The sequence below is a fragment of the Saccopteryx leptura genome, chromosome 3 (genome assembly GCF_036850995.1).
Source record: "Saccopteryx leptura isolate mSacLep1 chromosome 3, mSacLep1_pri_phased_curated, whole genome shotgun sequence".
NCBI classification, from domain to species: domain Eukaryota; kingdom Metazoa; phylum Chordata; class Mammalia; order Chiroptera; family Emballonuridae; genus Saccopteryx; species Saccopteryx leptura.
Window position 1 is genome coordinate 164,551,894 of NC_089505.1, and position 27,038 is coordinate 164,578,931.

At 38.2% G+C, this 27,038-nt stretch overlaps 1 pseudogene; it reads right to left on the reverse strand.

Annotated features, from left to right (window-relative positions):
* Positions 1-26,630, reverse strand: part of LOC136398348 (guanylate-binding protein 7-like) — a 35,461-nt pseudogene extending 8,831 nt beyond the window's left edge.
* Positions 26,631-27,038: the final 408 nt, after the last annotated feature.

Genomic DNA, 27,038 nt, shown 5'->3' on the forward strand with positions numbered 1-27,038 from the left:
AAACTCCAGACATCCACAGCGGAGCCTATGCACTACCACTGAGTCATCTGGCCAGGGCCCAGCTTGATTTTAAGATGGGAATTTCCAGCTGGGCATTGCCTAAATACGCAAACCTTTTTATTTTATTATTTTATTTTTTTGGTATTTTTCCGAAGTGAAAAGTGTATGTGTGGGGGGAGACACAGACTCCCACATGAGCCCGACTGAGATCCAACGGGCATGTCCACCAGGGGGCGATGCTCGACCCCTATGGGGTGTTGCTCCACTGCAATCAGAGCCATTCTAGCGCCTGAGGTGAAGGCCAACTTTGCTCCAATGGAGCCTTGGCTGCGAGAGGGGAAGAGACAGAAAGGAAAGGGGGAAGGCTGGAGAAGCAGATGGGTGCTTCTTCAGTGTGCCCTGGCCAGGAATCGAACCAGGGACTTGCACACGCAGGGCAGACACTCTACCGCTGATCCAACCAGCCAGGGCGTGAGCCTTTTAAAGCAGCTTTCTCCAGTTGGTGGTAGGGAAGGTTCAGAGAGATGGGAAACAATACAAGGACATGATACACCATTACTGGCCTGAAGATGGAGGGGAGTTTCCTAAAGCCTCCGTATGACATGAGCCTGTTTGAACCTTGTTTTCAGTTTGTGGTCTCTGAGCATGGCATCCATAACTTGTGCTGGAATCTGACCACATGTGTGTTGTTTTAAGTGGGTAAGCACACAGTCTTCTGATTTGTAGTAATAGAACATAAAGAATCTTGTGAAAGAAGCGTGGATAGTAGTCTGTATAGCCCGGTCACTCAGAAGAATCCATGCTCATTTTACAGCGAGAGATACATATACTGTGGATCACAAAAGGGGATTCTCGGCATCATTTTAGGACAGTTTTCAAGAAGAATATATACTAAGACATATTACCATAAGCTTCTTCTGGAACTCCCACTTGTCATCCTTGAAGGAGCTCTCCATGAACACTTGAATGGCTTCCCTTTCACAGGCCATGTGCACATCCAGCAGCTCCTGGAGCATGTCTGTGGGGAAGCTCTCTCTGCTGGCTGTAGTGCTCGGCTGCCTTCTGCACAGCTGCTGAGTTCTCAATCTGGGCCAGAGTTGTCACCGCGTTCTCCAAACAAGGCACTGCCCCACTGTTGATAGCACCCACATAGGCCTTTGCCAGAGTCCCCAGTCCTGAAAGATACATGCTATTTAGGAAATGAAATGCAACTTCTCACTAATTGTTGTACAAGCTTTAGAGAGCAGCATTCTAAAACTCACAATTTTATTGAAATAAAGTTTTTTGTCTTCTCGTTTTTCTTCTCCCCATGTTTTTCCTTATCCTCATCCTTGTCTTCTCCTTTCACTTTTGTGTGTCCTGTCTACTATTTTTTAATGCATTCTTTGAGTGACATTAGTTAGTATTATATCCGTTTCAGAAATACAATTCTTTTTTTTTAAATAATTTTATTTTTAATGGGGCGACATCAATAAATCAGGATACATATATTCAAAGATAACAACTCCAGGTTATCTTGTCATTCACTTATGTTGCATACCCATCACCCAAAGTCAGATTGTCCTCTGTCACCTTCTATCTAGTTTTCTTTGTGCCCCTCCCCCTCCCCCTTTCCCTCTCCCTCTCCCCCCTCCCCCCGTAACCACCACACTCTTATCAATGTCTCTTAGTTTCACTTTTATGTCCCACCTACGTATGGAATAATGCAGTTCCTGTTTTTTTCTGATTTACTTATTTCACTTCATATAATGTTATCAAGATCCCACCATTTTGCTGTAAATGATCCGATGTCATCATTTCTTATGGCTGAGTAGTATTCCATAGTGTATATGTGCCACATCTTCTTTATCCAGTCATCTATTGACGGGCTTTTTGGTTGTTTCCATGTCCTGGCCACTGTGAACAATGCTGCAATGAACATGGGGCTGCATGTGTCTTTACGTATCAATGTTTCTGAGTTTTGGGGGTATATACCAGTAGAGGGATTGCTGGGTCATAAGGTAATTCTATTTTCAGTTTTTTGAGGAACCACCATACTTTCTTCCATAATGGTTGTACTACTTTACAGTCCCACCAACAGTGTATTCCTTTTTCTCCACAGCCTCTCCAACATTTGCTATTACCTGTCTTGTTAATAATAGCTAATCGAACAGGTGTGAGGTGGTATCTCATTGCAGTTTTGATTTGCATTTCTCTAATAACTAACGAAGATGAGCATCTTTTCATATATCTGTTGGCCATTTGTATTTCTTCCTGGGAGAAGTGTCTGTTCATGTCCTCTTCCCACTTTTTTATTGGATTGTTTGTTTGTTGTTGAGTTTTATGAGTTCTTTGTATATTTTGGATATTAGGCCCTTATCTGAGCTGTTGTTTGAAAATATCATTTCCCATTTAGTTGGCTGTCTGTTTATTTTGTTATCAGTTTCTCTTGCTGAGCAAAAACTTCTTAGTCTGATGTAGTCCCATTCATTAATTTTTGCCTTCACTTCTCTTGCCATTGGAGTCAAATTCATAAAATGCTCATTAAAACCCAGGTCCATGAGTTTAGTACCTATGTCTTCTTCTATGTACTTAATTGTTTCAGGTCTTATGTTTAGATCTTTGATCCATTTTGAGTTAATTTTAGTACAGGGGGACAGACTGTAGTCCAGTTTCATTCTTTTGCATGTGACTTTCCAGTTTTCCCAGCACCATTTATTGAAGAGGTTTTCTTTTCACCATTGTGTGTTCTTGGCCCCTTTATCAAAAATTATTTGACTATATATATGTGGTTTTATTTCTGGACTTTCTATTCTGTTCCATTGGTCTGAGTGTCTATTTTTCTGCCAATACCATGCTGTTTTGATTGTTGTGGCCCTATAATAGAGTTTGAAGTCAGGTATTGTAATGCCCCCAGCTTCATTCTTTTTCTTTAGGATTGCTTTGGCTATTCAGGGTTTTTTATAGTTCCATATAAATCTGATGATTTTTTGCTCCATTTCTTTAAAAAATGTCATTGGAAGTTTGATGGGAATTGCATTAAATTTGTATATTGCTTTAGGTAATATGGCCATCTTGATTATATTTATTCTTCCTAACCAAGAACAAGGTATATTCTTCTATCTCATTATATCTTTTTTGATTTCCCTTAACAATGGTTTATAGTTTTCATTATATAAGTCCTTTACATTCTTTGTTATGTTTATTCCTAAGTATTTTATTTTTTTTGTTGCAATCGTGAAGGGGATTGTTCTTTTGAGTTCATTCTCAAATGTTTCATTGTTGGCATATAGAAAGGCTATTGACTTCTGTATGTTAATTTTGTATCCTGCGACCTTACTGTATTGGCTTATTGTTTCTAGTAGTCTTTTTGTGGATTCTTTGGGGTTTTCGATGTATAGGATCATATCATCTGCAAAAAGTGATACCTTTACTTCTTCTTTTCCGATATGGATGCCTTTTATTTCTTTGTCTTGTCTGATTGCTCTGGCTAGAACCTCTAGTACCACATTAAATAAGAGTGGAGAGAGTGGACAACCCTGTCTTGTTCCTGATTTAAGGGGGAAAGCCTTCAGTTTAGTGCCATTTAATATGATGTTAGCTGATGGTTTATCATATATGGCCTTTATCATGTTGAGATATTTTCCTTCTATACCCATTTTGTTGAGAGTCTTAAACATAAAATTGTGTTGTATTTTATCAAAAGCCTTTTCTGCATCTATTGATAAGATCATGTGGTTTTTGTTCTTTGTTTTGTTGATATGGTGTATTACGTTAACCGTTTTACGTATGTTGAACCATTCTTGAGATTCTGGGATGAATCCCAGTGATGATGATCATGATGTATTATCTTTTTAATATGTTGTTGTATTCGATTTGCTAGTACTTTGTTTAGTGTTTTAGCATCTGTATTCATTAGAGATATTGGTCTGTAGTTTTCTTTTTTTGTGCCATCCTTGCCTGGTTTTGGTATGAGAGTTAAGTTGGCCTCATAAAATGTGTTTGGAAGTATTGCTTCTTCTTCAATTTATTGGAAGACTTTGAGTAGAATAGGAACCAAGTCTTCTTTGAATGTTTGATAAAATTCGCTGGTATAGCCATCAGGGCCTGGACTTTTATTTTTGGGGAGGTTTTTAATGTTTTTTTCTATTTCTTCTCTACTAATAGGCCTGTTAGGCTTTTTGCTTCTTCTTGACTCAGTCTAGGAAGGTTGTATTGTTCTAGGAATTTATCTATTTCTTCTAGGTTGTTGAATTTAGTGGCATAAAGTTTTTCATAGTATTCTACAATAATTCTTTGTATATCTACGGTGTCTGTGGTGATTTTTCCTCTTTCATTTTGGATTTTGTTTATATGAGTTCTTTCTTTTTCCTTGGTAAGTCTTGCCAAGGGTTTGTCAATTTTGTTGATCTTTTCAAAGAACCAGCTCCTTGTTCTATTAATTTTTTCTATAGTTTTTCTGTTCCCTATTTCATTTATTTCTGCTCTGATTTTTATTATCTCCTTTCTTCGGCTGGTTTTGGGTTGTCTTTGTTCTTCTTTTTCTAGTTCCTTAAGGTGTGAAGTTAAGTGGTTCACTTGGGCTCTCTCTTGTTTGTTCATATATGCCTGAAGTGATATGAACTTCCCTCTTATCACTGCTTTTGCTGCATCCCATAGATTCTGATTATGTCGTATTGTCATTTTCATTAGTCTGTATATATATATCTTTTGATCTCTGCACTTATTTCTTTTTTTTTCTTTTTTTTTATTAAATTTAATGCAGTGACATTGATAAATCAGGGTACATATGTTGAGAGAAAATATCTCTAGATTATTTTGACATTTGATTGTGCTGTATACCCTTTCCCCAAAGTTAAATTGTCTTCTGTCACCTTCTATCTGGTTTTCTTTGTGCCCCTCCCCTCCCCTAACCTGTCTCTCCTTCTTCAACCCATCCCCCCTCCCCCAACCCCCCGCCCCTGTTGCCATCACCTTCTTGTTCATGTCTCTGAGTCTCATTTTTATGTCCCTTCTATGTATGGATTCATCTTAGTTTTTTTTCTGATTTACTTATTTCACTCCGTATAATGTTGTCAAGGTCCATCCATGTTATTGTAAATGATCCGATGTCATCATTTCTTATGGCTGAGTAGTATTCCATAGTATATATGTACCAAAGCTTTTTAATCCACTCGTCCTCTGACGGACACTTGGGCTGTTTCCAGATCTTTGCTACTGTGAACAATGCTGCCACAAACATGCGGGTGCATTTCTCCTTTTCGAGCCGTTCTATGGTGTCCTTGGGGTATATTCCTAAAAGTGGGATAGCTGGGTCAAAAGGCAGTTCGATTTTCAGTTTTTTGAGGAATCTCCATACTGTTTTCCACAGTGGCTGCACCAGTCTGCATTCCCATCAGCAGTGCAGGAGGGTTCCCTTTTTTCCACATCCTCACCAGCACTTATTCTGTGTTGTTTTGTTGATAAGCGCCATTCTGAGTGGTGTGAGGTGATATCTCATTGTGGTTTTAATTTGCATTTCTCTAATGATTAGTGATGTTGAGCATTTTTTCATATGCCTATTGGCCATCTGTATGTCCTCTTTTGAGAAGTGTCTATTCATCTGTTTTGCCCATTTTTGGATTGGGTTGTTTGTCTTCCTGGTGTTGAGTTTTACAAGTTCTTTATAAATTTTGGTTATTAACCTCTTATCAGACATATTATCAAATATGTTCTCCCATTGTGTAGTTTGTCTTTTTATTCTGTTCTTGTTGTCTTTAGCTGTGCAAAATATTTTTAATTTGATATAGTCCCATTTGTTTATCCTGTCTTTTATTTCACTTCCCCGTGGAGATAAATCAGCAAATATATTGCTCCGAGAGATGTCCGAGAGCTTACTGCCTATGTTTTCTTCTAAGATGCTTATGGTTTCACGGCCTACATTTAAGTCTTTTATCCATTTTGAGTTTATTTTTGTGAGTGGTGTAAGCTGGTGATCTAGTTTCATTTTTTTGCAGGTAGCTGTCCAATTTTCCCAACACCATTTGTTAAAGAGGCTGTCTTTACTTCATTGTATTTCCTTACCTCCTTTGTCAAATATCAGTTGTCCATAGAACTGTGGGTTTATTTCTGGGTTCTCTGTTCTGTTCCATTGATCTATATGCCTGTTCTTATGCCAGTACCAGGCTGTTTTGAGTACAACGGCCTTGTAGTATAACTTGATATCAGGAAGTGTGATACCTACCACTTTATTCTTCTTTTTTAAGATTGCTGAGGCTATTCGTGTCCTCTTTTGGTTCCATATAAATTTTTGAAATATGTGTTCTATATTTTTGAAGTATGTCATTGGTATTTTAATTGGTATTGCATTGAATTTATAGATTGCTTTGGGTAATATAGACATTTTAATAATGTTTATTCTTCCTAACCATGAGCATGGTATATGCTTTCACTTGTTTGTATCTTCCTTGATTTCTTTTATCAATGTTTTGTAATTTTCCGAGTACAAGTCTTTAGTCTCCTTGGTTAAGTTTACTCCTAGGTACTTTATTTTTTTGGTTGTAATTGTGAAGGGGATTGTTTCCTTAATTTCTCTTTCTGACTGTTCATTGTTGGTGTATAAAAATGCTTCTGATTTCTGAGTATTGATTTTATATCCTGCCACTTTGCTGAATTTATTTATCAGGTCCAGTAGTTTTTTGACTGAGACTTTAGGGTTTTCTATATACAATATCATATCATCTGCAAATAATGATAGTTTTACTTCTTCATTTCTAACTTGAATGCCTTTTATTTCTTCTTCTTGTCTGATTGCTGTGGCTAGGACTTCCAGGACTATGTTAAATAAGAGTGGTGAAAGGGGGCACCCCTGCCTTGTTCCTGATCTTAAGGGTATTGCTTTTAATTTTTTCCCATTGAGTATGATGTTGGCTGTGGGTTTCTCATAGATGGCTTTTATCATGTTTAGGTATGTTCCCTGTATTCCCACTTTGCTGAGAGTTTTGATCATGAATGGGTGCTGGATTTTATCAAATGCTTTTTCTGCATCTATTGAAATTATCATATGGTTTTTCTCCTTCTTTTTGTTTATGTGATGAATCACATTGATTGATTTACGAATATTGTACCAGCCTTGCCTCCCCAGAATAAATCCCACTTGATCATGGTGTATGATTTTTTCCATATATTGTTGGATCCGGTTTGCTAATATTTTGTTGAGGATTTTAGCATCTATATTCATCAGAGATATTGGCCTATAATTTTCTTTCTTTGTGTTGTCTTTGCCTGGTTTTGAAATCAGAATTATGCTCGCCTCATAAAAGGAGCTTGGAAGTCTTCCTTCCTCTTGAATATTTTGAAACAGTTTGAGAAGGATAGGAGTTAGTTCTTCTTTGAATATTTGGTAGAATTCTGTTGTGAAGCCATCGGGCCCCGGACTTTTCTTTGTTGGGAGTTTTTTGATAATGGTTTCGATCTCATTTGTTGTAATCGGTCTGTTTAGGTTTTCTGATTCTTCCAGATTGATTTTTGGAAGATTGTATGTTTCAAGGAATTTGTCCATTTCATCTAGGTTGTCTAGTTTTTTGGCATACATTTCTTCATAGTATTTTCTTACAATATTTTGTATTTCTGTTGTGTCAGTTGTTATTTCTCCTCTCTCATTTCTAATTTTATTTATTTGAGTCTTCTCTCTCTTTTTCTTGGTGAGTCTAGTTATAAATTCATCGATCTTGTTTATCTTTTCAAAGAACCAGCTCCTAGTTTCATTGATCCTCTGTATTGTTTCTTTAGCCTCTATGTCATTTATTTCTGCTCTGATCTTTATTATTTCCTTCCTTCTACTACATTTGGGCTTTACTTGCTGATATTTTTCTAATTCTTTTAGATGCAGGGTTAAGTTGTTTATTTGAGCTTTTTCTAGCTTCTGAAAGTGTGCCTGTAGTGCTATGAACTTCCCTCTCAGCACTGCTTTTGCTGTGTCCCATAAATTTTGAGTTGATGTATGCTCATTGTCATTCGTTTCTAGGAATTTTTTTATTTCTTCTTTGATCTCATTCTTAATCCATTCATTATTTAACAACTGCTATTTAGTTTTCATGTGTTTGAGAATTTTTGAGCTTTTCTGTTGTGATTCATTTCTAGTTTCATGCCGTTGTGATCGGAGAAAGTGCTTGATACGATTTCAGTCTTCTTAAATTTGTTGAGAGCACTTTTGTGCCCTAACATGTGGTCTATCCTAGAGAATGTACCATGAGCACTTGAAAAGAATGTATATTCGGCTGCTTTAGGGTGAGAGGTTCTGAAGATATCTATTAAATCGAGTTGATCTAGTATTTTCAATAAGTCTGTTGTTGATTTGTTAATTTTCTTTTTTGAGGATCTATCTAGTGATGTTAGTGGGGTATTGAAATCCCCTACTATTATAGTATTGCTGTTGATCTTGCCCTTTAAATCCATCAAAGTTTGCTTTATATATTTAGGTGCTCCTATATTAGGTGCATAGATATTTATAATAGTTATATCTTCCTGTTGGATTACTCCCTTTATCATTATGTAGTGGCTTTCTTTATCTCTTACTATATCCTTTGTTTTAAAGTCCAATTTGTCTGATATAAGTATTGCTACCCCAGCTTTCTTTGCATTTCCGTTTGCATGAAACGTTTTTTTCCATCCTTTTACCTTCAATCTATGTGTGTCTTTTGTTCTAAGGTGTGTCTCTTGTAGACAACATATGTATGGGTCCTGTTTTCTTATCCACACAGCTACCATATGTCTTTTGATTGGATCATTTAATCCATTTACATTTAAGGTTATTATTGATATGTAGTTGTTTATTGCCATTTTCTTCTTTAAAGGTGTATTCCTTTTTTTGCTATGTTCTTTTCCCACTTTGATCTGTTTACAACAGGCCCCTTAACATTTCCTGCAGCATTGGTTTGGTTGTAATGAATTCCTTGAGTTGTTTTTTGTCTGGGAAGCTTTTTATTTCTCCTTCGATTTTAAACGATAGCCTTGCTGGATAAAGTAGTCTTGGTTGTAGGTTCTTGTTCTGCATTACTTTGAATATTTCTTGCCATTCCCTTCTGGCCTCAAGTGTTTCTGTTGAGAAGTCGGATATCATCCTTATGGGGGCTCCTTTGTAGGTGATAACTTTTTTTTCTCTTGCAGCTTTTAATATGGTATTTTAATTATGATGTGTCTTGGTGTAGGTTTTTTTGGGTTTCTCTTTAATGGAGTCCTCTGTGCTTCTTGGACTTGTGAGAGTTTCTCTTGCATTAATTTAGGAAAATTTTCAGCTATGATATGATTGAACAACATCTCTATTCCTTGTTCCTTTTCTTCTTCTTCAGGAACCTCTATGATGCAGATGTTATTTCTCTTCATGTTGTCACAGAGCTCTCTAAGAGTTTCCTCTGACTTTTTGAGTCTCTTTTCTCTTTTCTTCTCTGCTTTCATGCCTTCATTCCAGTTGTCCTCTAACTCGCTGATTCGATCCTCTGCTCTATCTATTCTGTTTTTAATTCCTTCCATTGTGGTCTTTATTTTTGATATTGTATTTGTTATATCCGACTGGTTCTTTTTTATACTTGCTATTTCTTTATTTAGGTTTTCAAACTGCCCCTCCATTGTTGTTCTAAGATCCCTAAGCATCCTTACAATCATTATTTTGAACTCCGCATCTGGAAGTTTGATTATTTCCATATCACTCAGCTCATCTCTCAAAGGTGTCTCTTGTGGTTTCATTTGGGTTGCACTCCTTTGTCTTCTCATCATGGTGTTTTATTTGTAGAGTTGGTTGAGTCTAGGCTTGGTGTTGTCTGCCTCCAGTTTTCAGTTGTGTTATTTCTAGGTCTTCTTGGGTTGGTATCAGCTATTATTTGTAATCCACTTTCGGATTTGGGCAGCTTTGAAGTCTTGATTTGTTTGTTTTCTTAACAGGTGATAGTCTTGTTAACTGATCTCAGCAGGGGGCTTCCTTGAAACTGTAACCAGGAATGCTGTGGGTGTAACCTGAGACGCTGAAGGTCTCTTCCACCAACTAATCTTACTGGGGGCAAGGTTTTTTCTCAGCTTCAGTAGGGGGAGGTGTATCTCAGATCTCCATGGGGACCTGAGTTACTGCCCCTCCTCCCCACTTCTTGTTTTCAGCTGTGTCTTGTTGCGCTGACTGGAGCTGGATAGATGTCCGGAGATCTCTGATCCGGAAGCACTTCAGCTCTGTTTTGTGAAAGGTTCAGTCCCTCCCCCAGCTATGGCTGCCTCCAGCACGAATGAGTCAGCTTTTTTATTTCGTTTCTTGCATACCTTAGCCCCTCACAGTCTGTCCCTCTCCCAGTCCTTTCCACTTGGGAGATAAGCTGGTCTTTTCAACCCACCTTGCTCCCTGGTCGCCAGGTAAGTGGCTGTGAGCAGTAGTTTCTGTTCTTTTTCCTCTGTGAAATCCTCTCTGGGCTCTCAGCCTCACCCCCCCTCTTCCGTTCCTGTAAGCAGAGGAGATTCAGGCACTCCTTACCAGGATTATTGTGGCTTCCTCTTTGCTCCTTGGTTTTTGAGAGCTGTTCTTGCAGTTCAGTGTTGGTTTTTCATGCTGATTTTTCCTAAATTGATTTGTATTCCAGTTTGGTGTTGAGAGCTGGGCATCTGTGCATCCACCTACTCTGCTGCCATCTTGGAGCTCAGAATAAATCTTTATAAAACAACTTACTATAGTTAAATCTGTCTTTTTATTTATACTTTGGTTGGTCTGCTACCGTCCACCATGGAAGCTGGAATGCCCACTCCTCTGCACTTATTTCTTCTTTGACCCATTCATTTTTTAAAAGTATGTTGTTTAGTTTCCATATTTTTGTGGGATTTTTTTCCTCTTTTTTGCAGTTGAATTCTAGTTTCAAGGCTTTATGATCAGAAAATATGCTTGGTAGAACTTTAATTTTTCTGAATTTGCTGATGTTGTTTTTGTGGCCCAACATATGGTCAATTCTTGAAAATGATCCATGTACACTGGAGAAACATGTATACTCAGTCACTTTGGGATGAAATGTCCTGTAGATGTCTATCATATCCAGGTGCTCTAGTGCTTTGTTTAAGGCCACTATATCTTTGTTGATTCTCTGTTTAGATGACCGATCTAGAGCCGTCAGCGGTGTATTGAGGTCTCCAAGTATGATTGTATTTTTGTCAGTTTTTGTTTTAAGGTCAATAAGTAGCTGTCTTATATATTTTGATGCTCCTTGGTTTGGTGCATATATATTAATAAATTGTTATGTCTTCTTGATTCCGTGTCCCTTTAGCCATTATGAAATGGCCATTTTTGTCTCTGAGTACTTTTGCTGTCTTGTAGTCAGCATAATCAGATATGAGTATTGCTACGCCTGCCTTTTTTTGGATGTTATTTGCTTGGAGTATTGTTTTCCAGCCTTTCACTTTGAATTTGTTTTTATCCTTGTTACTTAGATGAGTTTCCTGTAGGCAGCATACAGTTGGATTTTCTTTTTTAATCCATTCTGCTACTCTGTGCCTTTTTATTGGTGAGTTTAATCAGTTTACATTTAGTGTAATTATTGACACTTGTGAGTTCCCTATTGCCATTTTATAGATTGCTTTCTGTTAGTTTTGTGTCTTGTTTGATCCTTCTCTTTCATTTTTCTCTTTTGTTTTTATTTGGTTGTATTCCATACATCTTTCCTCTGTTGCTATCTTTTTTATCTCATGTGCTTCTGTGGTGGTTTTTTCAATGGTGGTTACCTTTAAGTAATGAAAAGGGTTCCTACCCTGTTCATTGTAGCGCACTATTTTGTGAGTACTTTTGCACTCCATCGTTCTTTGCTACTGTTAATCTCCATCCTCTCCCCCCCTTTCTTTTTGTTGTTGTCACAGTTTAAATTTGGTTTTATTGTGTTTTTCTTGGAGCTCTTACTTGTGGCTTTGTTGTTTTTTTTTGTTTTTTGTTTTTTTGTATGTGATTGGAGAACCCCCTTTAGTAATTCCTGGAGTGGGGTTTTTTTGATGATAAATTCCTTCATCTTTTCTGTATCTGTGAATGTTTTTATTTCTCCTTCATATTTAAAGGATAGCTTTGATGGGTATAATATTTGTGGCTGAAAGTTCCTCTTTCAGGACTTTAAATATTGGGGTCCACTCTCTTCTAGCTTGTAGAGTTTCTGCTGAGAATTCTGATGATAATCTAATGGGCCTTCCTTTATATGTTGTATTCTTCTTTTCCCTGGCTGCCTTGAGAATTTTTTCTTTGCCGTTGGTTTGTGCCAATGTCATTATGATATGCCTTGGAGTAGGTTTGTTGGGGTTAAGAAAACTCGGAGTTCTGTTCGCTTCTTGAATTTGAGGCTTTAGTTCTTTCTACAGGCTTGGGAAGTTCTCATCTATTATTTGTTTGAATATGTTCTCCATTCTATTTTCTCTCTCTTCTCCCTCTGATATACCTATTATTCTTATGTTATTCTTTTTGATGGAGTCAGATAATTCTTATAGGGCTATCTCATTTTTTTTAAATTTTTGAATCTCTTTCTTCTTCTCTCTGTTGTGCCTCAAGTTGCTTGTCTTCTATTTCACTAATCCTCTCTTCTATCTGGCCTGTTCTATTAGCTAAGCTTGTTACCTCATTTTTCAGCTCGTGAATTGAGTTTTTCATGTCTGTTTGATTTGTTTTTATAGTTTCAATTTCCTTGGAAATATATTCTTTGTGTTCGTTGAGTTGTTTTCTGAGCTCCCTAAATTGCCTTTCTGTGTTTTCTTGTATATCTCGGAGGATTTTTAGGATTTCTATCTTAAATTCTCTGTCATTTAGCTCCAAGGTTTTCAATATATTAAATTTTTTCTTCATAGATTTTTCCTCATCTAGCTGTGTTACCTCTCTTTCTTTTGTATCCATGATATTCTATTTTCTCTTCGTTAATGGCATCTGAGGGTGGTTTAGTTGATAGTATTAATGAGATTTAATAAAGAATAAAAAGGTAAATAAAATAAAAAATCAAAAAGAGTTGTTTTTTTTTTTTAAAAAAAATTAATAATGAAATAAAGAAAAATAAAATAAAATAAAAATTAAAAAAAAGGTAATTATTCCCCCCCCTTTTTTCCTCTCCTCTCCTCTCCCCTCTTTCTTTAGGAAATCTTGTGGTGAACTGTGAATTATATTGTACTAAATAGAACAAACAATGCCTGTAATGGAGGGCCTGAATTGGGGAGAAGTAATAAAGGGGGGGAAAAAAAAAGAAAAAGAAAAGAAAAAAAAAAGGGCATATGGACCTACAAAAAGCAAATAAGAAAAAAAAATTGGGTCAAGAATAAAATGATTTGCTTTTAGGTGTTGGTTGACTAAGAGTTATGATGAAAGAAATAAGAGGGAAACAGGAAAATGGGGGGACAAATTAAAAAATTACTATTGTATTTAGTGGAACAAGAAGTAGATAAAATGGAGAGCCAGGGATGGGAGCACTGCTAGTGTGTTAAAAATGTGAAGTAAAAATCCCCCAAAATGCCACAAACATAAGTTTGAGTCCCAGATAAGATATTGTTCGTTATTGAGGTTTGAATGAGAGGAGACGTAAAGGAGAAAGGAAGAAACTAATATAGAGGGAGAAAAGAAAGAGAGAGAGAGAGAGAGAAAGAGGGAACTACTAAAAGAAGAAAAAAGAAAAAAGAGGAGAGAGAGAGAGTTAGGGTTTTGGAGTGCAACCCTCATAGAGAGAAAGGAAGAGGAAAGAAAAGATAATGGGAGATGTAACACTTATGGGTAGTGTAGTTCAAGGTGAGGAAAGAGTAAAACCAGCAGAGAGTTAAACAACCATATTGGAGGAGGAATAAAAAATATCAAGAATGAAGATAAGAGTAACAAACGAACAAATATAATAAAATGGGATAGGATATAAAGTCTGCATATTATTCTTGATTTTGAGAGGTTATCTTCTTGCTTTTTCTTTTCTCTCCCTCTTTCTGGTTGGTGACTCTGTACCTCGGGTTCTGCCCCTTTGGGACGCTCAGGTAGAGGTTTGCAGTTGATAAGTCTCTATGGCGATGTCGTGTATTATGCTTCAGTCTCGTTGGCAGTCGAGGCTCATTAGCATTTATAGGCTCTGCCAGTGAGAGAGTCCGTGTTCCTGGAGCCTTTCTCCTAGTCTTTCCTTCCTCAATTAGTAGCCTGATAATCCAGCTATGGGGTTGCTGCTGCCTCTGCCTGGATAGTAAGAGGCTCAAAGAGCTGGCAACTCCCCACTCTACTCCCACTCAGCACAGGGCTCTGGGTAAAGCTCAGTCAGTCAGAGCTGCTAGCATAATCAGGTGGGGCTTCCGCCCACTCAAAGACCTCTGGCTCTGCCACTCTGTGGGATAACAGGGGTGCGCATCCCCGAGGCATTTGGAGGAATCTCTCACCTACTATCTGCGCGCACAGACCAGGATATCAGGCCGGCCGTCTCTCACTCGGAGTGAAACCCCCGCCTGCACGGAAAAGTTTCATCGTTGGAATTGGCTCTCACTCCATCCCCGGACGTGGCTTTTTCAAGGCGCTGGGGTGGCCCGAGATTCCGCTTTTTGGCCCACACAAAGGCCCCTGACTCTGCCCCTCTGTGGGATAACACGGGCGGGCACTGCTGAGGCACTCGGAGGAATCTCTCGCTCACTATCTGCGCGCACAGACCAGGATATCAGGCTGGCCACCTCACCTTCTGAGTGAAACCCCCGCCTGCATGGAAAAGTTGCAGCATTGGAATTGGCTCTCGCTCCGTCCTTGTGCGCGGCTCCCTCAGGGCGCTGGGGCAGTCCAGAGTTTCTGCTTTTGGCCCACACAGAGGCCTCTGACTCTGCCCCTCTGTGGGGTAACACGGGCGCCCACTCCTGAGGTGCTCAGAGGAATCTCTTGCTCACTCTCTGTGCGCCAACCAGGATATCAGGCCTGCCGCCTCACCCTCTGATTGAATCCCCCGCCCGCACGGAAAAGTTCCAGCGTTGGAATTGGCTCTTGCTCTCTCCCCGTGCGCGGCTTTCTCAGGGTGCTGGGGTGGCCCGGAGACTCCGCTTTCGGCCCACACAAAGGCCTCTGACTCTGCCTCTCTGTGGGACAACACGGGCGCACACTCTCGGGGCTTTGGAAGGAATCTCTCGCCCACTATCTGCGCGCGCCGACCAGGATATCGGGGAAAATGGCTGCCCCGCTTGTCTTTCTTTGTCTGGGTTTGGCGCGAGTCTTAGCTTGTATTGCCCGGGTTGCCACTGGAACAGTTTTTCCTCGGCTTGGATCTCTGTGCCACAGCCTGGTTCGGCCGTTTGTGCCGCGGCCTGGATCTATTCACCACCTTTGCTTGCCTCAGTTTCTTTATTCTCAGTTCCCAGTGAAAGCCGCCCTGTTTAGGTTAGTGAGGAAGGCGGGGCATTTCTTACTCCCTATTTCCTTCGGGGTTTTATTATATATTTAGCCAATTTTTCGCTCGACCATACCTTCGGGTGTATTGCGAAACATCTGGAGGCTCCACGGATAGGTTTTTCTGTTTCTGGTTGAAGATCTTGTTGAGTTTTGGGGGAAATTTATCGGTATAGCTTCCTACCGCGCCATTACTTTGACGTCATCCCTCCAGAAATACAGTTCTATAATAAGTCATTTGTATACTGTATTGTGTGTTCACTATCTCAAGTCAAGTCTCCTTCTATCACCCTTTATGCTCTACATCCTCATCCCCATTTTCCCTCCCACATTTTCCTCTGTAATCACTATACTGTTGTCTGTGTTTAGGATTCTTTTTGTTCTTAATCTCTTCACCTGTTTCATTCTGTCATCAACCCCCCTCCTCCCTGACAGCTTTCTGCCAGTTCTTTATGTGTCAGTTTCTACTTTGTTTTGTTTATTAAATTCTATGTATAAATAAAATAATATAGTACTTCTCTTTCTCTGACTGGCTTATTTCACTTAGCACAATACTCTCCAGGTCCATCCATGCTGGTACAAAAGGTAATATTCTCTTCTTTTTTATAGCTGTGAAATATATTCCATGGTGTAAATGTACCACAGTTTTTTTATACACTCACACTCATCCACTGATGGACAATTGGGATGCTTCTAAATTTTGGCTATTGTAAATAACTGCAATGAACATAGGAGTGCATATATTCTTTTGAATAAGTGTTTTAGGCTTCTACAGATATATTCCCAGAAGTGGAATTGATGAATCATAAGGCAGTGCCACTTCTAATTTCTTGAGGTAACTCCATTCTGCTTTCCACAGTGGTTGTACCAATCTAAATTTCTACCCACAATGCATCAGGGTTCCATATTCTCCACATTCTCACTAACACTTGATATTTGTTGATTTATTGAAGGTAGCCATTCTGACAAGCATGAAATATATCTTATTGTGGTTTTAATTTGCATTCCTCTGATGAATTGTGACATTGAGCATGTTTTCATATGTCTATTGGCCATGTGTATGCCCTCTCTAGAGAAGTGTCTATTTAGGTCTTCTGCCCATTTTTTAAATTGTTTTTTTTGATGTTGAGCTGTATAAGTTCTTTATCAGTTTTAGATATTAAGCCCTTATCAGATGTCTCATTGGTGAATATGTTGTCCCATTCAATGGGTTGCATTTTCATTTTGTTGATGTTTTTTTTGTTGTTGTTGTGTAAAATTTTTTAGTTTGATTTACAGGGGATCCTCAGGTTACAACAGTCTCTGATATATGATGTTTCGAATTTATGATATTCACTCCCATAAAAACTAAAAAAAACAGATGTGAGTGTTTTGGCTTTCACTGTTAGCATCATACTCATGGACTATGTGGGCAAACTGGTTTGGTTGCATGCGGTGGAAGAATATGCAGTACATTGTAAATACAGTATATTTATGTCCTTTTCCTTTTTCTGTGGCTTAGTTTTGTTGTTATGTTCTAGGTTATGATTTTGCAACTGTGTTAGGATAGGTCAGTGACTTAGGCTTGGGTGTATTTTGACTTACAACAAAATTCGGGTCACATCACTGTCATAGGAACAAAACTGTGTTGTAACCCAAGGACCCCCTTAGTCTCATTTGTTTATTTTTTTGTTATCCTTGCCTGAGGCAATATATCAGAAAATATGTGGCTAAGAGAAATGCACATGCACGATTTTACAGTTCATGTTTTCTTTTAGAATTTTTTTGGTGTCAATACTAGTGTTTAAGTATTTAATCTATTTTCAGTTTTTACTTTGTATAAGAAAATGGTGTAGTTTCATTTTTTTGCACTTCTCTGCCCAATTTTCCCAATACCATTTATTGAATACACTTCTTTACTCACTGTATTTTTTGTCTCTTTTGTCAAATATTAATCAATCATATAGGAATGGGTTGAGTTCTGGTCTCTCTATTCTTTTCCATTGATCTACATGACTGTTTTTATGCCAGTACCATGCTGTTTTGATTACTGTGGCTTTGTATTATTTGTATCAGGTGGAGTGATTCCTCCAACTTTGGTCTTCTTTCTAAGAGTTGCTGTGACTCTTTGAGGTCTGACTATTTTGTGCTTTCATATATGTTTTTGAACTATTTCTTCTGGTTCTGTGAAATATACCATTGGTATCTTGATAAGAATTGTGTTAATCTGTAATTGCTTTGGGTGGTTGGAATTTTAAAGATGTTAATTCTCCTTATTCATGAACACAGAATATGCTTCTACTTATTTGAATTTTCTTTAGTTTTTTCTTTAGTGCCTTATAATTTCTAAGTAAAGGTCTTTTGCATCTTCAGTTAAATTTATTACTATGTATTTTTTTATTTTTGAAGCAATTGGGAATGAAATTGTTTTCTTAGTTTCCATTTCTGATGTTTTCTTATTGGTATATAAAAATAAAACTGATTTCTGGATATTTGTGTTCTGCTAGTTTACTGAATTGATCAGTTATAGTAATTGTTTGATGGAATATTTATTGTTTTCTATTGACAGTATCATGTTATCTACAGATAATGATAGTTTTACTTCTTGTTTTCCAATTTGGATGTCTTTTATTTCTTCTTTTTGTCTGAATGCTGTGGCTAGGATTTCTAGTACTGTGTTGAATAAGACTTGTTCCTGATTTTAAGAAAAATGCTTTTTGTTTTTGTTCATTGAGTATGATATTGCTTGTGGGCTTGCCAAACATAGCTTTTATTATGTGAGGTATGTTACCTCTATTTTCATTTTGCTGAGAGTTTTTATTATAAAAGGGTACTAAATTTTATCAAGTGATTTTTTTGCATCTATTAATGTAATCATGTGGTTTTTATTCTTCATTTTTTAAATGTGTTATATCACTTCTATTAATTTGTGGATATTGTATTATCTTTGCATTCCTGGAATAAATCACACTTGAGCATGGTTATTCGTCTGAAAATATTACTGGATCTGGTTCGCTAATATATTGCTAGGATTTTAACATCTATGCCTACTGGGGATATTGGCCTATGATTTTCTTGTTTTGTAGTGTCTTTATCTGGTTTTGAAATTAGGATAATGGAAGCCTCATAAAATGAGCTTGGGAGTCTTTTATGCCCTTGAATTTTTTTGTAATAGTTTGAGAAGGATAGGTGTTAGTTCTTCTGAATGTTTGTTAAAATTTACTGGTAGAGCTGTCCAGCTCTGGATATTTGATATTTGTTTGTTAGGAAGTTTTTGATTACTATTTCAATTTTATTCCTTGTAATCTATCTATTTAGAATCTCTGATTCTTCCTGATTCAATTTAGGAACAACTGCATGTTTCTAGGACTATATCCATTTCATCCAGATATTCCAATGTGTTGGCATATAGTAGCTGGTAATATTTTCTTACAATTTTTGTATCTCTTTAGTCTCTGTTTTAACTTCTCCTTTTTATTTCTGGTTTTATTTATTTGAGTCCCTGTATTTTCTTTTTCTTGGTGATTCTGGTTAAGGGTTTGTCAATCTTGTTTATCTTTTCAAAGAGCCAGTACTTATTTTTTTGATCTTTTGTATTGTCCTTTTTTTTTTTTTTACAGAGTCAGAGAGAGGGATAGACAAGGACAAACAGGAATGGAGAGATGAGAAGCATCAATTATTAGTTATTTGTTGCGCATTGCGACACCTTAGTTGTTCATTGATTGCTCCCTCATATGTGCCCTGACCGCAGGCCTTCAGCAGACCGAGTAACCCCTTGTTCGAGCCAGCAACCTTGTGTCCAATCTGGTGAGCTTTGCTCAAACCATATGAGCCCATGCTCAAGCTGATGACCTCAGGGTCTTGAACCTGGATCCTCGGCATCCCAGTCCGATGCTCTATCCACTGTGCCACCGCTTGGTCAGGCTGTATTGTTTTTTAAAACTTTATTTTAATTATTTCTTCCCTGATTTTTACTATTTTTTTTCTTCTACTCACTTTGGGCTTTGTTTGTTGTTTTTCCTTTAAAGTTCCTTTAAGTATAAGGTTAGACTGATTATTTGAGAATATTCTTTTTTTTGAGGTAGGCCTGTAATGCTTAGTTTCCCTCTTAAGACTGCTTTCACTGTGTCCTATAGATTTTGGGTTACTGTGTTCTCATTTTCATTTGTTTCAAGATATCTTTTGATTTCTTTCCTAATCAGATCATTAACCTATTAATTGTTTAGTAATATGTTATTTAGCCTCCATGTCTTCGTGTGTTTTTCAGTTTTTCTTTTTTTTGAGTGATTGAGTTCTAGTTTCATTCTATTGTGGTCAGAGAAGATGCTTTATATAATTCCAATCTTCTTAAATTTATTGAGATTTATTTGTGTTCTAACATGTGGTCTATCCTAAAATATGTTCCATGTAGACTTGGAAAAAAGATATATTCTGCTGCTTTGGAGTGAAATGCTCTGAAGATATCTATTAAATCCATTTAATTTCATGTGTCATTTTTTTTTTTTTTTTTTTTTTTTTTTTTGCATTTTTCTGAAGCTGGAAACAGGGAGAGACAGTCAGACAGACTCCCACATGCGCCCGACCGGGATCCACCCTGCTCGCCCACCAGGGGCGATGCTCTGCCCACCAGGGGGCGATGCTCTGCCCATTCTGGGCGTCGCCATGTTGCGACCAGAGCCACTCTAGCGCCTGAGGCAGAGGCCACAGAGCCATCCCCAGCGCCTGGGCCATCTTTTGCTCCAATGGAGCCTTGGCTGCGGGAGGGGGAGAGAGAGACAGAGAGGAAGGCATGGCGGAGGGGTGGAGAAGCAAATGGGCACTTCTCCTGTGTGCCCTGGCCGGGAATCGAACCCGGGTCCTCCGCACGCTAGGCCGATGCTCTACCGCTGAGCCAACCGGCCAGGGCCTTCATGTGTCATTTTAAGGCCACCATTGTCCTGTTGTTTTTCTGTATGGAAGATATATCCTTTCATATCAATGGAAGGACAAAATCCTTCCATTTAACAATGGAAGTGTTAAAATCCCCTATAAGGACTGAATTATGGTCAATTTCTTCTTTTATGTCCCTCATGATTAATTTTACATATTTAGGTGCTCCTGTGTTGAGTGCATAAATGTTTATAAGGGTTATATTCCCTTGTGAATTGCTCCCTTTATCATTATATAGTGTTCTTCTTTGTCTTTTACTATAACCTTTGTTTTAAAGTCTATTTTGTCAAATATAAGTATTACTACCCTGGATTTTATTTTCCTTTCCGTTTTCATAAAATATCTCTTTTCATTCATTTATTTTAGTCTGTGTCTTTCATTCTACAGTGGGTCTCCTGTAGACAGCAGATCTGTGTTCATGTTTTCATATCCATTCAGATACCCTATGTCATATGAAGCCATTTACTTTTGATGTGATTATTGATAGGTATGTGTTTATTGCTTGTATTAGTCCTTTAACTGCGTTTCTTTGTGTGTGTGTTTTTTCTCTTTTCTTCTTCTTGCTGTTCTTCCTCTTATAGCAGGCTCTTACATATTTCTTGTAATGTTGGTTTGGTGGTAACAGACTCTTTTAAGCCTTTTCTTGTCTGTGAAGCTCTTTATTTCTCCTTCAATTTTAAATGATAGCCTTGCTGGGTAAAGTAGTTTGGGTTGTAAGTCCTTGATTATCTTCACTTTAAATATTTCATTTCTGGCCCAACAATGTTTCTCTTGATCAATGAACTGATAGTTTTCTAGGAGCTCCTTTGTATGTAACTAACTGTGTTTCTCTTGCAGCTTTTAAGATTTTCTCTTTGTCATTAACATTTGCCATTTTAATTATATTTTGTCTTGGTTTATGCCTTTTTGGGTTCATCTTGTTCGGGACTCTCTGCTTACAGGATTTGTCTTTTTCTCTTCACCAGGTTAGGGGAGTTTTCAGTCATTATTTCTTTAAACAAGTTTTGAAGTTTTTGGTCTCTCTCTTCTTCCTGTACTTCTGCGATGCATATATTTTAAAGTTTTTCAGTTGTACCAAATGTCTCTTAAACTATCCTCATTTTTTAAAATTCCTTTTTCTTTTTGCAGCTCAGATTGGGTGTGTTCTGTTACTTTGCCTTACACATCACTGGTTGAGGCCTCTTCTTCATATCTAACCAACTGTTTATTCTTTTCAGTGTATTTTTAATTTCAGATATTAAATTTGACATTTCTGACTAGTCCTTTTGTATGGTTTTTATGTCCCTTTTTATGCTCTTGGGCATTCTTATAACCCAAACTCTGAACTTTGTATCTGATAAACTGCTTGCCTCCATTGCATTTAGTTCTTTTCCTGGAGATGTCTCTTGTTCTTTCATTTGAGGCCTGATTCTTTGTCTCCCCATTTTGACTGCCTCTTTGTGTTTACTTCTATGTATTAGGCAGAGCTGCTATAATTCCCAGGCTTCATGGGATGGCCATATGTGGTAGGTGCCCTGTGAGGTCCAGTGAGGCATTCTCTTTGATCAACTGAGCTTGATTCAGTCATGTCTAGGATTGACATTCAGACTGGCTGACTGTGAGGTTCAACCTTGAATACACTATGCAAGTTGCTGTGTAGGTGCTGACCACATGAAGTAGAATTTACCTCAGCAAGATTTTGTGCCTGACAACATCTTCTTTTGGATATGCTGATTGTGAAGCATATTGGATCCTGCTCTGGTGTTTTCTGAAGCTGACCCCTGGCTGTGTTTGTTCTGGGTCACTTGAGTAGGACTCTGGTGTAGGCCAATGCCAGATGTTGCCTGTGACTGGTTCTAGGCAATCTGTTTGGAGCTACAAGCAATCTACAGTTTGTAATTACCTCTGCTGTGCCTGGATGAATGTGGGATGGACCAAGTTGTACAACAATGCCAGCCTTACTAGCCTGAGTCCAGGGGCAGATAAGCCAAAATCCCAAGGCACCCTGAGATCCACCTCTGCCTGCCTTGTCTGCCTGACGCTTGTCAGGCTCAGTCACTGAAAGGGCCACTGGCAGTACTCGAGCTGATGAGGTAGGTGCACAGTGAGTCAACAAGCAGTAGTGAGAGGTTGTCTTATGATGGGAGGTATGGGTCCGGCTTAGGGGAATGTGTGGGGAAAGGTCCCCATCCTAGGACTACACAATTCAGTCTATTCTGGATTTTGCCTGGACCTCAGCAGGGCAGAGCCACCTTGAGCCAGACAGGTAGAGCCTCTGAACCTCGGAAGGTGAGCTTGCCAAAGCCTGGCTGGTGGTTCTAATGAATGCCTATCAGAAGAAAGTTCCAGTCAGGTTCATGGGAAAGCAGGAAGAATAGCTGCAACCCCAAAGCCACTCAACTCAGTCACCTCCTGAGTCTGCCCAGACCAGTCTGGCTAAGGCAGCTTACTCCTCAGCAGGGTGTGAGCTCTGCTGTGTGGGCGAGAGGGAGGTCAGAGTGTTGGTCTATTGTTTTCCCACAGGCCGATACCACTTCGAGGGGAATGCTCACTTTAAGAAAGATGACATCTGTGGTGTGGGAGAAGGACTCAGCACATGGATCCTGGTGGCTGTCCCTTCGGCTTTCTCCCCAGAGCTGCAATCCTAGATTTCTTCACGCAACTCTAGCCCACTCCACCCTTTTTCTTCCAGAGCCCAGGGTGAATGGCTGAAAAAGAAATTCTATGCATTGGCCTTTTAAGAGCGTGCCTGTGTCTCTATTGGATTCCTGTTTAATTCTGAGGGACAGAGACCTTGCTTTTCACAGCCAGATGTTATGTGGGTGCCCCATCCTAGCTCTGGTGCTCTGGGCTGCAGAGCTAGGCTTGGAGTTTAGATTCCATACTTCTTTGGGAGAACCTTTAAAGTTCAGATATCCTTCTTGAACCTCAGTTGCTATCCATGGGATCAGGGCCAGCCCTTTTTGTGTTACTGTCCTTACTATCAGTCTGCATGTGGCTTCTTCTAGAAATCCTTGGTTATATGACTTTTCTTCAGCTAGCCTTACATTTGTTAATAGAATTACTGTTCTATAATTTAATTGTAATTCATTTTGGTCTTGGGAGGAGGAGAATGTAACTTCCACCTACTCTGCTAACATCTTGAATTCCCTTCATTTTCTAATAATATAATTATTGTGTATTCAATTCATTCTTTTTTATTTATGAATTCATCACATTATAATATTAAAATAATAATCTTAATCAATTTATTCAAAGATGTCCTAGAATACTTGTACCATTGATACTTTACAAAGGGTTTATTATATAAGTGACTAAAGTAGATAAATTTTATATATTACTTGAAAATGAATGAGGGGCCCCTTTAAGAAATCATCAGGAATTTCAGGACAGTGACACAAATATTAAACCAAGTATGGGCTCAGTTCAGCATAGGGCACTGTGTGTCTGCCCAGTTGCATAACTGTGAATCCAGTCCTGTACATAAAACTATAGTTAAATTAGCTTCTCAAACTCTCCATGAACTCTCAGAGGCTCAAGGAATTGCTATCTACTTTCAAACTTGTGTAAATTCACTAAATATCTTATGTATCTTCACCAAGACACACTCGTCTCATTGGTCTTCTCATCACTATGTGGATTCTTATCTTTAACAGCAGCTTGTGCTTACATAATTAGTGTACTAGTTTCACAAGATATAGTTGGCTTGAATAGTCCTTCACATAGGGAAACTTTAATGAAAAAACTTGCATGTCTATGTATGGTATGAATCTCTGCTTTGCCAAATCACTTAAAGAAGAAAACAAAATTACCAGCAAACCAAATGTGCACTCACACACAGTAAAGCACAGAGGAATATGTGCTCACAGAGAAGACTCACCATTTCCAGTGACAGTGATGTTCCATTGGATGGTCTTGGTTTCTGCATGTGTGAAGATATATTTGCGGAAATTTTTGGATTGCTGCTGGAAATTCAAATCTAGTTGGTTTTCTGACACCTCCTCCAAATTGTGTAATAATTCTTTGTCATTTGTAGGCCAGTCAAACATAAAGCAATTCCGCCTTGGAAAGAACTTCCTGATATACTCTCTAGGCAGGTTGGATTTCTTGATTTGGAGATTCTTGCCTGTAGAATAGAAAAAGGGGAATCATTGATGAGATGGTCTTCAAGCAAGGAGATAGAAAACTTTTCTTTCTAAGGACCTTTGTATCACTGTAACACTAGTGCCTGTAAATCTTCTTTTACTTAACCAGGCAAATCAACCTAATGTTAATTTAACCAAAGCATAGAAATTTAGATTTTTTTTTTTTTTGTCCAAAGCCAGGTATAAAGGAGCTAGTCCTGGAGAAGAAGGGGAGACATCCATTCCAAGTGAAGAAACTTGTGACTGTTTTTCTTAGCCTTTCTATGGTGTCCAGTGGCTCTCTTTAATAGATTTTTGTTTTGAATGATAGATTAATTCCCCAAATTTTCATAAGGAGTTTTGATATTATAGTCCTCATGTTAGAAATAAAATGAGTGCTCTAAAGAAAGAGTAAATTATTTTCTGGTAGAAATAATTATATTTATGGGAGAAATATTACATGAAAGACAAAAAATACTCAGAACAGTAAAGAAAAACTTCTAAAAATCAAGGTTAAAAGATACACACAAAATAACTGTGTTTAGAGATTTTTTTAGCAGACACCATAGAACATTAGGGTTAATCTAAAGCCACTTGGAGACCTTACCTGTTCTCTGTATCAGATTATATTGAATTTAACAATGTCACGCAGATGAATTCGGGACATATATCACCTATTCAATAAATGATTGTTGGCCCTGGCCAGTTGGCTCAGCGGTACAACGTTGGCCCAGTGTGTGGAAGTTCCAGGTTCGATTCCTGGCCAGGGCACATAGGAAAAGCGTCCATCTGTTTCTCCACCATTCCTCCTCTCTTTTCTGTCTATCACTCTCTTCCCCTCCCGCAGCCAAGGCTCCATGGGAGCATAGTTGGCCTGGGCGCTGAGGATGGCTCCATGGCTTCTGCCTTATGCTAGAATGACTCTGGTAGCAGTGGAGCAACACCCCAGATGGACCAAGCATCGCCCCTTAGTGGGCACGCCTGGTGCATCCTGGTCGGGTGCTTGCAGTAGTCTCTCTGCTGCCCCCCGCCCTGCTTTTCACTTTAGAAAAATACAAATAAATAAATAAATAAATAAATAACTGACTGTTGTGTGAATAAATAAATTATTAAGTAAGCAAAAAATAATATGCTTTGAGGCACCCACCTATTATTCTTTCTGCTAAATTTATTCTGTATAATGAATTTATTATATCAACATGACAAAATATTATATGATGCTATAAAATGAAGAGAGTGATGGTATGAAAAACAAACACATAATAAAGGATTTGTCAATCTTATGGAAAGATATGCCAATAGTTTTTTAAGGAAACATTAGTGTAAAAATATCTTTTTATATAAAAGCTGTAACTATACAGGCTAGTAATGTAGACTACATGAAATATATTTAAAAAATTAAGTAATTAAGTATATTTGTGTTTACCGTCTTTCATACTAATGGGCTTATTTGTCTAAATAGAAATAGAGGAGCTTTGAACTTAATCAGTAACAAAATATTTGAGCCTTAGGAAGTTTTAGCACTAATTGTAAGCTTCTGCATTTTTTTCATGGTGTCAATTTTTCTAAGAACTCTTGGCCCAATATTAGTTTCTACATTTTTTCAGCCAGCCTAAATTCTGGTATCTTCAGTTTTTTCAGTAATAATAACTGAAATCATACCTACCTGTCACACACATGTCAACATTAGTATGGATCTCAATATCATCAAAAATAACAATTGAGCTTAAGTAGTGAATGACGGGACTCAGTTGACTTTACACCACCCAGGCCATCCTCTGTTACCTGGAATCAACTTCAAGGCGTGCTCCAGGTACTCGTCTTCAGTGATGGTGCCTCCCTCTAACTTTAGCTCCAGACTGAAGTCCCGTACAGCCCAAACAAAGTCTGGAAAGAAACTCACAAACTCGGCTGAGTCATCTTCTTCACCAGGGCTGGGAGAGGATTTTGTCCTGATTAGCTTTGTTATTTCTGTCGTGTAGCTGGGATCTTAGCTAAGAAATGAAACCTGCTTCATGCCAAAATTTTCAGTTCTTACCCAGAAACAAGTTTTATAAACATTCCCGTTAATCCTGTGGCCCTTCTCCTCAGCCATGATTACTGACATGAGGAAACCACCACCAAGAACAAAAAGAACAGTCTCAGTTACGCTCCCATAAACTCAATGACACATGGTGATTTGGTTCTGGGAAGGATACTGCAGCTGCTCCAGGGCCTGATGGTTGATGGTGCCCAGGCTGTTGTAGACAAACATGCTGCTCAGAAGCACGGCCAGGGTGAAGATCCATGTGTCATTCTTAGGGTCGCCCTAGAAACGCATTATAGGAAGGGACTTGGGTGCCTCCAGTTTTTGTTCGTCTTAAAATTTTAAAATTAAAATAACAATACAATTTAATTAAAAACACTGACAGTGAAATCAAACTTTTACAAATATAAAGATACAATGCAAATGGCAATTTTATACCTTACTATAAACTTAATATGAGAATAATTTTTAAAGTTAAACTATGAATGATGCCTGTACTCTGAGATGTGAACACAGTAACCAAAAGTTTAACTAATCTTTCCCTCAACAGATACATTTTCCCAATTCATCTCTTGACTTACAATCCATCACTAAAATACAAGTTACACCTAGACTGATTTAATCTAAACTTACTTAGGTTTTAGTCTCTTTTTTTTTCCATGAAAATAAG